At 40.3% G+C, this 15,843-nt stretch overlaps 1 protein-coding gene across 6 annotated transcripts in view; it reads left to right on the top strand.

Moving 5' to 3' along the window:
- Positions 1-15,843, top strand: part of col8a2 (collagen, type VIII, alpha 2) — a 189,627-nt gene that overhangs the window by 94,998 nt on the left and 78,786 nt on the right. For 3 of the 6 annotated variants that reach the window (XM_057827440.1, XM_057827443.1, XM_057827444.1), the window contains exon 2: positions 13,887-14,068. The exons of 1 other annotated variant lie outside the window; for it this stretch is intronic. The gene's annotated coding sequence lies outside the window, so the exon portion shown is untranslated. Of the gene's footprint in view, positions 1-8,346; positions 8,419-13,370; positions 14,069-15,843 lie in introns of those variants that run through there. 2 more of the 6 variants (XM_057827442.1, XM_057827441.1) reach the window with 2 other exon arrangements.

Raw genomic sequence — 15,843 nt, 5'->3', positions numbered from 1 at the left:
CCTATGGGTGGCGTGCTCTGCGTTGACGTAAAAACGTTTGCATCACATTTGAAATGAAAATAGAATGTGAGGCAAAGATGTGATGAAATGTGAAACATGAAAACAAAAATAGAAACCGTGTGAAAGGAATCGTGTTTAATTTCATTTTCCTATGTGAAAATCAAAAGGCAAAATTATCTGTTGTAAATTACCGTATTTTTTGGACTATAAGTCGTTTTTTTCATAGTCAGGAGCGATTTATGTGTGAAATTATTAACACATTATGATATCATTTCACGTTATTTTGGTGTTTTGGAGTGACACTTATGTTTTGGTAAACTTGTTAGCATGTTCTTTATGCTATAGTTATCTGAATAACTCTTAATAGCTATGGCCACGTTCGCGTTCTGCCTTTGGCAATGTGTGTTCAATTGTATTATGGACTTTTTTATATTGAAATGCATGCTTCTAGTTTGTGGCGTTTTCACACCCACGTCTGGGCGCACTCGCACTTGTTTACGCGAAGAACAGCGCTCACACACCAGAAGAAGAAGGACAGCTACGCAGGGTCTCTGAGCGAGGGGGCGAGAGAGAGAGTGAGAGACATGGCTGCGAACCTACGTTCATTGTTTATGCTTGTAAAATATCTCTACAGAGGCAGCGTCTGTGTGTATGATCTTTTCTGTTGTTGTGTGTTTTCCACCCGCGATCAGACACTTAGAGCCAGTTGTGTGGTTGTTTGAACGATGTGCTAATGCTAGCGAATACATGCTCACCGTTTGTGTCATTGCTGTATTAGCACCTAATTATAATTTATTTACGTTGATGCGAAGCTGTTTGGTATCGAGGACGAAATTGATTCAGCAAATTATACGGACATCCAGCATCGTCATTTGGGAGTTTAGCTCGCTGTATAGCCAGGACCGAGCCATAGCGTCCTGGTGAGGACATTATATTCGCATTTCGTTGTTGATGTACTGTATTTTTCGGACTATAAGTCGCGTTTTTTTTCATATTTTGGCTGGGGGTGCGACTTATACTCAGGAGCGACTTATGTGTGAAACTATTAACACATTATGATATCATTTCACATGTTATTTTGGTGTTTTGGGGTGACACTGATGGTTTTGTCAACTTGTTAGCATGTTTTTATGCTATAGTTATCTGAATAACTCTTAATAGAAATGGCCAAGTTCGCGTTCTGCCTTTGGCAATGTATGTTCAATTGTATTATTGACTTTTTTTTATAGTGAAATGGATGCATTTAGTTTGTGGCGCTTTCACGCCCACGTGGGTGCGCACTCGAACTTGTTTACGTGAAGAAGAGCGCTGACACGGCAGAAGAAGACGGACAGCTACGTAGCTCTGAGTGAGTGAGTGGGCGAGTTAGCGAGAGAGAAAGACGGCTGCGAATCTACGTTCATTGTTTATGTTTTTAAAATATCTCTACAGAGGCAACGCCTGCGTGTATCATTTTTTCTGTTGTTGTTGTGTGTTTTCCAGCCGCGATCGGACACTTAGAGCCAGTTGTTTGGTTGTTTGAATGATGTGCTAACGCTAGCGAACGCATGCTAACCTGTTACATTATTGCTGTAATAGTACCTAATTATCATTTATTTACGTTGATGCGAATCTGTTTGCTATCGAGGACCAAATTGATTCAGCAAATTATACGGACGTCCAACATTGTCTGTTGGGAGTTCGCTATATAGCCAGGACCGAGCCGTAGTGTCCTGGTGAGGACAGTATATTCGCATTTCGTTATTCATGCACTGTACACTGTACATTTATTCAGCATGTTGTTCTCTATTGTATTTTTATATTAAATTGCCTTTCAAGATGACATATCTGTTCTATGTGTTGGATTGTATCAAGTAAATGTCCCCCAAAAATGCGACTTATACTCCGGTGCGACCTATATATGTTTTTTTTCTCTTCGTTGGGCATTTTATGGCTTGTGCGACTTATACTCAGGTGCGACTTGTAGTCCGAAAAATACGGTATCATGTAACATCATACTGTACACTTATTCAGCATATTGTTCTCTATTGTATTTTTATATTAGATTGCCTTTCAAGAGTACATATCTGTTCTATGTGTTGGATTTTATCAAGTAAATTTCCTCCAAAAATGCGACTTATACTCCGGTGCGACTTATATGTTTTTTTTCTCTTCGTTGGGCATTTTATGGCTGGTGCGACTTATAGCCTGAAAAATACGGTAATACTGTTTATCTTTTTTTTTTTTTTTTTAAACATATTGACTTCATATACAAGTTTGGCAATCATTCTGTGCAAGGTGTTTCATTAAATTTGATATCATTTGAGATGTAAACATGACAGATACTGCACGATCAAGGTTAATGCAACTAAGCAGGTTTAATCTTGGGCCAGTCTTGGTTTGGTGGTCTGATGATGCTTCACGCATTATTCTAAAAAAATACATTTTGACCTGTTTAAAAACATGGCATCTAAATGAGAAGAAATTTGAATGAAAATTCACTTAGCTTTGCGCTTGTTAGCTTAGCTATATCGATTTTGAAGTTGGGGGAAAAAAATATTTTTGAAATTCTATAGGGTTCGGTTCATGCATGTGTGAAACTCATGGGGTTCGGTACCTTTAACAAGGTTAAGAACCACTCGTTTAGAGGATTGCACCTCAGCACCTGTCTTGTCTGTTATTTCCCCAAATACAAACTATTGCACTTCTAGACTATCCGGCCATTGAGTCAATTATCTGTGCCAGTTTTCCTCACCAGCTGACTTTGAGATTGGGGCAGAATACACCCTGAACCAGGCATCAGTTGATGGCTGGGCACATGTAGACAAACGACCCTTTACTTTCTCATTTGCACCTATGGACAATTTACATTCTTCACTTAACCTAACATGTATCTGGAATGTGGGCGAAAGCCCAAGTACCTACAGAAAAAAAGCCTATACAAACACTTGGAGAACACGCCAACTCCACACAGGAAGCAAACTTCTGAATTGTAGGATGTGTTGTTTTCACCACCCATCCAATGTTGTCCTACTGTTTCACCATTAAGCATAGTTATAATGTTCATAATTGAGGTCCCTACTTTGTCTCTAATTTCTAAATGCGTTTTTGGCGAGTTCTTCATGAGACCTTGTTGATCCCACAATATGGAACTTTTGTCTCCCCCTTCTGGCATGTAGAGTACTACAAAAGTATTGATGCTCTCAACTTGGGCATGTAATGTATGCCTACTAAAAATCTTACATCACCAGCTCCTGTTCTGTGCTTCCCTTTTGTGTTTTTCTTCAACACTGAGGTGCTTGTTCATGGTTGCTGCCCTTTTTTTTTTTCTTCAGTCGTACAGCTGCCGCGGCCTATTCGATTGCTTCACTGAATTCTGCTAAACTAATCAATGCTGGTTTGCATGAAACAAATCTTGAGCTCGAGCATGGGAAATCTAGGCTGTGCGAAATGCAGACAGATTCATCTTATGGTTAATAGGCTTAATTAGAATTGTTTAACCTTGTTTTGGCTGCAGTTGACTTTCGCTGATTGTTTTTAAGTTAAATGTTGGGAAAATTACAGTTGGGAAATATAGGGGTTTTTATGCACCAATAATTAAAATGTAATTTCAAGCAAGTGGATTTACGTCATGTGCAAGGGTCAATTCTCTGGTGTGCGGGTGAATTACCGACTAATTATTTTATGTCTTTAGAACGCCCAGGGGAGGTCTCCAGATCTAAACACAAACTAAAAAGACTACTCCTCTGTAATTCGCGGACGGATCTGAATGAAATTTGATAGGTATATTTAGGGGTGTATACACATTGCTACTCAGAGCTCTTTTTTTTTTGTCTCAGGGCTAATTGATTGATGACAGACTTATTGTTGCCTGTAAACTCCAAGTTAGCCAGTAGTGGGCATGCACACTCTTTGGGTCTGCTTATCATGTCTCTGGGCTGACGAGACAATTAGGGAGCCGGGAAGTCGTAGTTCAATTTAAGATTGTTTTAAATTGTCCATTTATGTAGTCCTTTTAGATGTCTGTTTGCTGTACATGAGTGGTCCCCAACCTTTTTTGCACTACGGACCGGTGTTATCTGGGCTTTTTTTTTCATGGACCGGCAATGTGTGGCAGCAAATTACAGCAAATATAACATACCATGACAGGGCTAAAGTGAACATTAAGAGCTGGGAAAATTTAACTCACCATACGCTGAATCAACCTTTTTTTAACAGCGGCCTCTCTTAAAACTTGACGGCAAATATCCTTGGTCACAGGCATAATGAGTTCTTCTCCAATCGTGAAAAGTTTCTTGGCTTTAGCAATACGGTTCGCCACGAGGTATGAGGCTGTCAGTGCATTCACTTTTATAGTCTCGTTTGCTAACTTTTAGACACATATTATGCAGAATGGACTTGGCTGTAGGATCCTCTTCTGCAGGGGTAAATTTGTGCCGGATCCTGCCGGAACAAGATCCGGCACCTCTTGATTGTGGCCTCCCTGTGTTCCGGGACTTATTTGGGCAGATCCGGCGCCTCTCGTGTATAGAAAATAATAATATAAAAACGTTTTTAAAAAATGTATAAAATACCTGCTCGGTGTGCCTCTGCCTCCAAATCCGAGACCATGGTCTTCAGTCGGAAAAGGGTGGAGTGCCCTCTCCAAGTCGGGGATGAGATCCTGCCCCAAGTGGAGGAGTTCAAGTATCTTGGGATCTTGTTCACGAGTGAGGGTAGGAGGGAGCGAGAGATCGACAGGCGGATCGGTGCAGCGTCTGCAGTAATGCGGATGCTGCACCGGTCCGTAGTGGTGAAGAAGGAGCTGAGCCGAAAGGCAAAGCTCTCGATTTACCAGTCGATCTACGTTCCTACTCTCACCTATGGTCACGAGCTGTGGGTCGTGACCGAAAGAACAAGATCCCGGATACAAGCGGCCGAAATTAGTTTCCTTCGCAGGGTGTCCGGGCTCTCCCTTAGAAATAGGGTGAGAAGCTCAGTCATCTGGGAGAGACTCGGCTTTGAGCCACTACTCCTCTGCGTTGAGAGGAGCCAGCTGAGGTGGCTCGGGCATCTGTTCGGATGCCTCCTGGACGCCTCCCCGGAGAGGTGTTCCGGGCATGTCCCACCAGCGGGACGACCCAGGACACGCTGGAGAGACTATGTCTCTCGGCTGGCCTGGGAACGCCTTGGGATCCCGCCGGACGAGCTGGCTGAAGTGGCTGGGGAGAGGAAGTCTCGGCTTCCCTGTTAAAGCTGCATAAATATGTATAAATTGATTTACAGAACAAATCCCAAGAATTGAAGGTTGCTTATAAAAAATTTAACGTCATTTGAAACAGTCGAAGATTTGTTGATGCACTGAAAAGCTGCACCAACAAATCCCGCCCCCGACATAAGAAAAAAAAAGAAAAAAAACTTGGGAAATTTGCGGCATCTGGGGAGCAGCAGCCAGGATCAAACAGTATTTCAACATGCCAAAAAGACAGTTGCATATACTGTCTTTTTTCAAAAAGAAGGAAGATGGTTCAAAACGAGTCAGAAAAGCAACAACCGGCGATGAGGGCAGCTGCAGTGATCATGCTAACGGGCTGGACTGGGTGCAGCAGTTGACTAGCGCCCCAGCAGCTACCCAGGTTCAGGGACGGCCAGCCAAGCCGGGGCAGGAGGCTGCTACCGTGGCAGCAGCTGGTCATGTGGGAAGTGTGGGGGCCAGCTATAGCTATATGATTTTTTTTTATGTTTTACAAGTTAGATCTGTTGAGAAACTAATTGCTGACTGTGTACTGTAAGTCCCACCTGTGGTTAAGAGGGCAACTGCCCGCGCTGTGCAGGGTATAGCCTAAACAATTGTAAATTGTTGTCATAACATTTATAACATGGATATTATTTGATATTGAGCCTTGTAAGTCCCACAGCATGGCAAATGGGAATTTGCATGTTGTTTTCAGCACCATTTTCTGTGTATGTTCCGGGACCTGTGCCCATCTCATCATCCCTGCGCTGTCATATGTACTTTGCGTTCCGGCACGTTATGTTTTACAAATTCAGCACTGCTTTTCTGGCTCAGCAAGTGGCCTTTTCCCGTAAAAAAAGCTGTCCAAAGACGTCGCCGTCCGCAGCACACAGCCAGCAGCAGCTAACGTTACTGTTTACATTGACAGACGCTGGGCTGCTATAGGTGTGCAAACACCCCAGTAATGGCGGAAAACCACTAGAGGGTGACATACACAAATTTCAAAACAGTTAATAGAGTAGACATGCATATTGTTGAGTCAAGAGGCACCGTCCGCATTGCGGTCCTTAACAAATGATTTATTATTTCTCTTCGGCCCACTTGCAAATATGCCACGGATACCGGGTACCGGTGCCAGGCCCGATGGTTGGCGGTCACTGCTGTACATAACCAATGCATTCACATATTGATTCTCCAAATACTTCACATTCTTAAAATAGTTTATTATTTGTAGTTTTCATTATCACCCATGCTTTCCACCCCAGTGCCAGCTGAGCATAGTGGCAGAACCCCAAGCCCATCACTAAAGAATTTCCCTGAGAAGGTTTTATATGAGCGCTCTTAATTTTTATCTCCTCCATAAAATCATGTTCTCAATGCCATGTCTTCCCTTTTCAATGCAACATTCCTTTTTTCTCTTGCTGTCTGTCCATCACACACCACATCTTTAACTCCTTTCACCTCTTGTTTTGTGTACCACCATCATTCTCTTCTTGATAATTCCATTCCCTTTTGTTCACGTGTGAATGCCAGGCATTCCTTTGGGAGGTTAGAACAGACAACAGTGGACCACATTACCTGAGAAAATGGCTCATTTGAATGGTGGGAGAAAAAGGCAAAGACGGGGAGTATAAAAGTAATGGATAAAAGCGTAATGAGAACTGTCCTTGTGTGAACCCTAAACTTTAACCTCCCAAAGTTTGGATTTCATGTGAAAGAAGATGCATTAGGAGAGTACTAAATATTTGGATTGTGAAGCTTTTTCCTGCAATAAATTAGGGCTGTCAAACGATTAAAATTTTTAATCGAGTTAATCACAGCTTAAAAATTAATTAATCGTAATTAATCGCAATTCAAACCACCTATAATATATGCCATATTTTTCTGTAAATTATTGTTGGAATGGAAAGATAAGATGGATATATACATGCAACATACTGTACATAAGTACTGTATTTGTTTATTATAACAATCAACAAGATGACATTAACATTATTAACATTCTGTTAAAGCGATCCATGGATAGAAAGACTTGTAGTCCTTAAAAGATAAATGTTAGTACAAGTTATAGAAATTTTATACAAAACCACCTCTTAATGTTTTCGTTTTAATAAAATTTGTAACATTTTTAATCAAAAATAAACTAGTAGCACACCATTGTTGATGTCAATAATTACACAATGCTCATGGTGCTGAAACCCATAAAATCAGTCGCACCCAAGCGCCAGCAGAGGGTGACAAGACACCAAAAAACACAAGTAACAAGTGGACATGCCGCTATGCTGTCATTTTAATCTTTTTGAGCGGGGGATGTGCGTTAAATACGTCAAATATTTTAACGTGATTAATCAAAAAAAATAATTACCGCCCGTTAACGCGATAATTTTGACAGCCCTACAATAAATATACTGTATTTGATTAAAACTTATTATATTAATTATCAGCATACAATCCTTTCTTCACAGAAGGCTTCAAGTAAACAAGGTCATATTCCAACCCTAAAGTGATTTCTAATCAATCTCACAAACCACCTTTCAACACACGACAACCATTCACCCCTAGAAAACATGTTCCGCGCACCCCTAAAACAACCTTGGACACACACCCTTTGACGAGAACAGACAACCCCATATGTTAAAACATAGCGGGTCTATGTTCGGTAGGAGTGGTGTAAAGGGTGGAGTGTATCGGTTACGCCAACCTGCCTTTCATGGCTTTTTTCGGGAGGACTTTGACGAATATCAAGGGCAAAGTCTGTGTGATGCAAGGTAATAGGGTTCCTGGTTGTTTGTTTATACTCCTACTGATGAAATTTAATGAAAGGGAAGGTAGAGTAACATCATCAGGTGCGTTTTCTTGCTTTCTGGGAACGTTTCACCTTGTAAAATTTACAGGAAAATGGGTGGGGCCTGTATAGTACTGGATTTGTGCTTTTCCGAGAGGTGTATATGGGCTGACCGGGAGTAATGACTGTGCTCTGAAGGTTATGTTGATATATTTTTTTTAACTGTATAGAACTGCAGTTGTGATGAGGTTGCTTGTTTTCCCATGTTCCCTCCTAATACTAAGGTATCCTACCAAACAATAAGGTCCTACTTGTTCACGCAGAAACACACCCTGGGATGTATGAATGGCAGGCCTGAAAGTCACACAGGACTCCTATTGATGACATCATCACTGGGCATCTGGTCACTCCACCCTTTCCATGTTCAGAGAGCTATTCAGTCAGTGCACCGCAGCTCACTCACAGACATGACGGCTGTATCTTATTTTGTTTTAGATTATTTAATTTATCCAGCCCCATTTGCAATTGAAATAGCTTTTTTTTGTCCCTAAAATCAAACAATGGTGCTTTTTTTGTACATGGCTTTGTAAATATAACCGCATTGCATTTTTAAGCACATTGCTGTCTCAATAACAATCAAAAGAGAGCAAAAGAAAACATGCCTTTTTAAGTTCTAACCCGGTTATACTTAAGAAAAGTGGGCACCATTATCCAGTTATTCCTTTGAGTAATGTGGTCTCAAAGTCGATTGTAAGGAAAAGCTGGATGGATTTGGGATTTTAAGGCTTTTTTTTTTTTTTCTTTTGTAAAATATTTTCCACACTATTTCAACAACATGCTGGAGAGACAGAAATGTCGCCTTTCAAGGGAACGTGTGGATAAAATTAAATTTTAGTAAACTCTTAGGGCTTGGTCTGGAACCAGTGCTGCAATGGTTAATCGAATAAATCGAATAATTTGATCAGAAAAAAGATTCAAATCAGAATTCCCTGCTTTGAGGATTTGTTTTAATAAGAATGGTGTTGTAATGGTTTGTTTTGGGAGTGTTTACATTTAGTTTTATTGATTTGGTGGATACATTGCCCTCTAGTGGCAACAGTGACATAACTCATCTAACATTGCTGGATCCAGCAGCTCCCAGTTAAGACCAACATAACAGTTGTAAGTTTTTTTTTGAGGTAATATGATTGTTTATGCATTCGTAATTTAGTTTAGAGGTATATGTAGCAGATTTTTGTGGGAATATGTCTTGTGAAATAAAAGTATATATATTTTTTAAAAAACACTCTGGAATTTTATATTTGCATTTAATGCCATTTTGACAGTGCAATCTTAGCAAGCCTTTGTTTTAAATTTACCGTATTGGCCCGAACATAAGACGCCCCTGATTATAAGACGACCCCCTCTTTTTCAAGACTCAAGTTTGAAAAAAGACTTTATGAACACCAAATTAATTTTTATACAGAAAATAATTATAGTACATCTGAAACAAATGATTATAACAGCATATTTGTGAGAAAAAACATGTTACTTTGCCTCATTCAAATCTTAATATCTGAACATTTATATATGTAAACTAAAGTGCAATCACATTCGTAAATGAATGGCTTCCAGTTTTTGAAATGTAAATAAACCAATCTATTGTGATAAAACAACAAAATTGCAATAACTGCATTAACCATCAAAGTGAAGTCTAACTGTAACTGTTGTCTTGAAACAAATCTCAATAAGGAAAAACATTGCAATAAAATAATGCAAACTGGTTAAACTTGAGAGTAGCTGAGATCTGTCATGACAGAACATCGCTTCAATGATATCTGGCACCATCTAGCATCGTGAGTGGGTATAATGTCTGGACCGCGAATATAAGACGCCCCCCACTTTTTCAGTCTTATTTCGAAAAAAAAACACCGTCTTATATTCGGGCCAATACCGTAATTACAATTAAATACTATTTTGATTAAAATAGTAAAATACCTGATAGCTGCAGCCCTATCTGGAACCCTTTTGATTTTTGACATTTTGAACAATTGCTTGCGTCCAACATTTTGGGAGCTAGGTGTCGAATGTATGAACATTTGGTGAGGTGACTGATATTGATAAGTCTATCACACAATACAGCAGACCAGCATATTGTCTACGTTCAGTACAGTCTTTCCTCCAAGGTTAAATAATAACGCAATTGAATCAATAAAAAAGCTTAACACACGCTACACGTCACTTCCGCTCATTAATATTCATGAGGTTAGCAATTGTTGCTAAAGGGGGGACACACTCGCGTTTGTCTCTCATGCAAGATGCATGTAAATAATGTACCAACGAGATGTTTACGGAACTAAACCTACCAATTCTGTCCGAAAATGATGTCCCTGGTGCCAAATTCACTGGTAAAAATGTGGAAGAACATAAAAATATTCAGTTAAAGAGACAGCTTGAGTGTCGAGGGCTGAAAAAGAGCCGACCTGATCCACACCTTTTTCCTCCTTCTCTTGTTTCAACAAGCTATCCTTTACCACCATATGCCCTGTCTTTCTTATATATTATATCCTCTGGTTGTTTACGTCTCTGATCGTTCTTGAGGTGGCAATTTACATTGCTATCTTTGTGTAGCAATCGCAAATGCTACTCGGTTACAGCAAACACTTTCAATTTTTTCATTAATACCAAATCTTAATTCTATAATTTATTTACACTTCCCTCTTACTAAAGTTTTTTTTTTTTGCAACAGAGAAGGTAACAGTGGTAGTCGGATACCATTTTAAATTTTTTCAAGTCCATAATTGTCAGACAGAAGCAACACGGCCACGCTAAAAAATAAGTCAAAATATAAAAACGGCTTACTTCTTCGTCCTCTGAAGGAACATGGCCCCCAACAAAAGGGTTAGGGTTACTGCATATGAAATGTGAATGGCTTCACCTTGCTGGCGTTAAAATGGTCTTTTGGACGTCCGCGCAAGCTGATCCAGTTGAGTTTTTGGTTTCGGGAAACATATGAAAAAAAACATCCTTCATATGTCATAATGTCTAGAGTCGTTTCTACATGTTCCATAGCAGCAGTGTTTGATCGGTATGTTCTTTTTTGAAAGATTACAGGAGAAAACCAGCAGAAATATAATGGATTGTGTGCGAGGGCGCGTGTATAATGTCCCACTTCCACTTTACGACATCACGGTCTAAAAATAGCATTCGTGCGGTACGCTATTAGGCTTGTATGTTACAGTACTGTCATTTTCAGACCATAAGCCGCTACTTTTTCCCCTCATTTTGAATCCTGCGGCATATAGTCCGGCTTATTTGTTGATTTATTTGGGTTATAAGGTAACCTTTATTTGACAGCAGCGTCATAAGACTGTCATAAATACTGTCATAATTATGTCATGACACTGTCATGGGCATTACTAAATGCTTATGACAGATGTTATTAAGTGTCATCCGGCAAATTATGTCACTAACTCCATTTATGTCCAGCTCGGATCTTTTACATCTATTCAAAAGTGAGATAATTTGCCCAATGACACAAAATGACATCCGTCATAAGCATTCATTAATGCTCATGGCAATGTCATGTCATAATTATGATGGTCTTGTGACAGTTTTATGGTGCCACTGTCAGATAAAGTGTTGCCAAAGGCCAGAGCTAGCAATTAATGAAAGAACTGGAAGAGTAAGTGAAGAAATGATTCGCACGAAACATAACATTTTATTGTTATTTATATCGGGAGCGTTGCAATGCATCCTAGGAGGCACGTTGGACGACAACAGTGTTGACAGCAGTTGGCAGCATAGGTTGACTTTTTTCCCCAAGGAAGCAGTAGCAATGAAGCTTTGCAGCCAATTGGTTCAAAGCCTCATGGTGGTTCATTTAGTCTTATGACAGTTATATGATGCCACTGTCGAACAAAGTGTTGCCGGTTAATATATTTTGGTGTAAATATCCCATAACACAGCGAGAACAGCTGCAGCTTATTGTCCAGTGCGGCGGCTTATCTATGAACAAATGCTGTTTTTGTGTCACATTTAGTGGGTGGCGGCTTATAGTCAGGTCCGCCTTATCGTCCGAAAATTACGGTTTATTGATTTTAGTAAATCTTCATTACCGTGTTTTTCGGACTATAAGTCGCACCTGAGTATAAGTCGCACCAGCCATAAAATGCCCAATGAAGAGGAAAAAAAACATATATAAGTCGCTCCGGAGTATAAGTCGCATTTTTGGGGGAAATTTACTTGATAAAATCCAGCACATAGAACAGATATTTCATCTTGAAAGGCAATTTAAAATAAAAATACAATACAGAACAACATGCTGAATAAGTGTACAGTATGATAATGTTACATGATGCATGAACAACAAAATGCGAACGTGGCCGGTATGTTAACATAACATCGCTATTAAGATTTATTCAGATAACTATAGCGTAAAGGACATGCTAACAAGTTTACCAAACCATCAGTGTCACTCCAAAACACCAAAATAACATGTGAAATGATATAATAATGTGTTAATAATTTCACACATAAGTCGCTCCTGAGTATAAGTCGCACCCCCAGCCAAACCATGAAAAAAAAACTGCGCCTTATAGTCCGAAAAATACGGTAGTCTATTTTGCCTCTATCGAGTGTTCCCTGACCTTTATTGAGTCCAAGCCCATATTTTCCATTTAGAAAAAAGTAATCACGACAACCCACCAGCTAATGTTGTTTCTTCTGCCATCTAGTGGAAAAGCAAGTCATCATTGTGGTTGTCACTGTAAGCCATCGGCATAGATAGATGGCCATTATTTGGCGTAAATAATATTATTTTTCCGGCGCCACACCTTAGAGATCGCTCATATGATTCGATGTTCGTGATAAGTACCTGGCCCATTCCCAATGTAAAGTGTATGCGATGCAATGAATAGCCGGGCTGTCCAATGTGAATTGCAATGCTCGACTGATTAACCCTAACAGAGTTCTATATCATGTAACAATTATACACAAACAGCAGCAGGCTATGAAAGGACAACAACAAAGCCCTTCTGTGTATTGCGGTTCCCAGCGTTATGTCATGCAGAGAGATTATTAATTGCCCATTGGAGCTGCAGGCAAGAGAAGAAAAAGAGAGTTTTTGTGGGAGATTTTCGGATTAACATCTCAGGCTTGCTAAGTGCCAAAATCTACAAGTAGTGCTCAATATGGTGGATTTAATATTGAAAAGATAAAAGTATTTTGATGATTTTTTGAGAGGTGAAAAGTGGACTCAGGAAAAACATTTTGCGACTTCTCCCTTTCGCCCTCCTCTAAACGCTACCCCACCCCTCGACGCAGGGCCGCAACCCCACCCCATCCTGCGCACTCCCCTTCTCCTTCGGCACGCAGACACTTGCTTTTTGTACGAAGGGGTTGAACCCGGTGAACAATCCTGTCTGTCTTTTCCCAAAATAAGCCTGTGGGAGAGTGATCGAGGAGTAAGCCAGGGAGATTGGTCCAACGAGGTGCACGGCCCCTGGTTATAAGACCTGGAAGTGGGAGTGCACCCTGCTCGGACCATCAGCATTTAGCTCAATATACATTGCTGACTACCTGACTGATTAGAAGAGTCTCACTCCAATTTTGTTCCCTCTCTCTTCCTCTCCAAACCTGCTCCCTCCTACTTTCCAGCCTGGAGTACAGGAGTACATAGATTGGGAAGGTGCTCCCCAGACCTCGGTCTGGACCGCTCGAGAAACGCTCAGAGAGGATTTTCCCTCATTTCCCCCCCCGCTCTTTCCATCTCATCATATTAACATTTGCCAAAAAAGCACATGGATTGAATTTTATTTTTGGACTGAATTTTTTTCTAAAGGCCGAGTGCTGCACCTGTGGTTAGATTAATTTCCCTTTTTTTTTTTTGTGTGTGTCTTTTTTTCTTCTTCACCGGACTGATTAAAGGTGCCAGAGGACGTCATTCCTCTTTTTTGGTGGCTTCATTGAACATCTGATGCCACCCCATCCCATGGGAGACACACGTGGCTGAAGGAGGGAGGTAGAAGAGAAGATCCACCTGAAGATCACATCTACCCTCGTGTTGTCTGCCCCCACCCCCCTTGCCGCCGGACACAGTGTAGAGAAAGGTAAGCTCGACCTGCCCTCTCTCACCCTTTCCTACATCCCTTTGTCCTGTCAGCCACTGTCTCTCACTTCATCACATGTGGCCGTGATGGTGAGGCCAAAAGAAACAGAAGGAGCGATCAGGAGTGAGGGGACATGAAAATAAAAAACAGACCTTAGTCATGAGACCTACATAATTCTCCGCAGCCTTATACTAATTCACTGGATAACAGCTTGAAAATTAAACTCATTGCTTCTGTGGACGAGATGCTTGAATTGACCAAATGTGAAGTATTCTCTGTCTCTCTACCAAGACTGCAAGCGGCTTTGGATCACATTTATATTGGAATTACAGGTGCACCATTGCTGCGTCGACAAAAGAGCGGAAGCAGATGTAATGCGGTCCATTTAATTGCTATTATTTTCATTTAATAATTTACATACAGGGACTCTTTTGGACTATGAAACAAAAAGCATAGCACATCACTTTTTTCCCCCTCTCCACTCTCCTCCTCTTTTTCAACGCTGCTTCATTCTCTGCATCCTCCGCGATGCCACTGGCAAGCACCACCACATTCCATTGAAACGACATCCGTCTATTACAAACAGAAGGAGCAGCCGTGACTTCTCAGGTGTCTCTTGTGACAGAGTGAGAAGGACATCTGGGTAAAATTAAAGAAAAAAAAAAAAGATAGCCCACCACTGACGCCAGGCGTAAATGTACTCATATTTGCTCCGTCTTTATATGAGCGCACAAGAATCGTTATTGAGAGAAGTGTAGAATGAGAGTAACAGAAAGGGGATGGTCCTGGAAAAGTGAGCGGACCAGAGTTTTGATTTCCAAAAAGCAATTGGCAAGGTCGATCTGTTTCGTCTGGATGTGCGCCTGTGTGTTGCATGCCTTTAGATGACACAGTCAACTGCAGAAATTAACCCTTGCTGCAGTATTAAAGGGCTTTCTGACCAGAGGTGTATATACAGTACTCATAATTATGAGTTTTGGTGGAATTGCTTTGCTTGGTTATAGTCTCACTCTTAGTTATACGCAACATTTTCTCACTGGTTTTATAATGGAAAGACACCTGATGCATTTGCATGGCTGGCAGTGTAGTGCTGTAACCATAGCAACGGGACTTCAGCCAATTTGTCCCTCCCGGCTTGCGATACACATAAATTGCCAAATAAATCCGAATACTCAGCAGCCAATCCAAACAATGAATGTACTCTTAAACCAGATCAACTAGCTTTATCCTATTCTGCTTTTACATTGTCTATTAGGCCAGAAAATAAAAAACCAGCGAAATGACAAAGAATAATCTAAATATCTCATAAGAACACAAGTTGGCTTACGATCCATATGATTCTTATTAATAAAACTATCTGCATTTCATTATAAACTACAATGCTGCAGTCGTTATCTATTTTACTAGTTTTGGCCACAAGGGGGCAATATATTAGGCATTCCCTTGCAGTCAGTCGGGTCATGTCATGTTGTATAGTTATGGGTTCCTCAATGAAATAGAATTAGCAGTACTTGTTGAATTTCTTTTTGATCTGTTATCATTATTTAGATGAATAAAAAATGCATTGGGAGGCAGCGGGGGACCACTAATTGTCATATTAAAAATATAAAAGTTACAAGCATAAACCGACATTAAATTCTGTTATTGTAAAAGTCTCATTTGGGTCAGTATTGGAGGAAAATAACATTTAACAAAGAGCAAAACTGCAAAAACAGACAAAAGGGGTAAAATAAACAATATGATTTCAAGTAATTTTATAATAATAATGCAGATGA

This window comes from Corythoichthys intestinalis, chromosome 22 (assembly GCF_030265065.1).
Source record: "Corythoichthys intestinalis isolate RoL2023-P3 chromosome 22, ASM3026506v1, whole genome shotgun sequence".
Classification (NCBI taxonomy): Eukaryota; Metazoa; Chordata; class Actinopteri; order Syngnathiformes; family Syngnathidae; genus Corythoichthys; species Corythoichthys intestinalis.
Note: the sequence above shows the minus strand (reverse complement) of the source record. Positions and strands in the feature narration are given on the sequence as shown.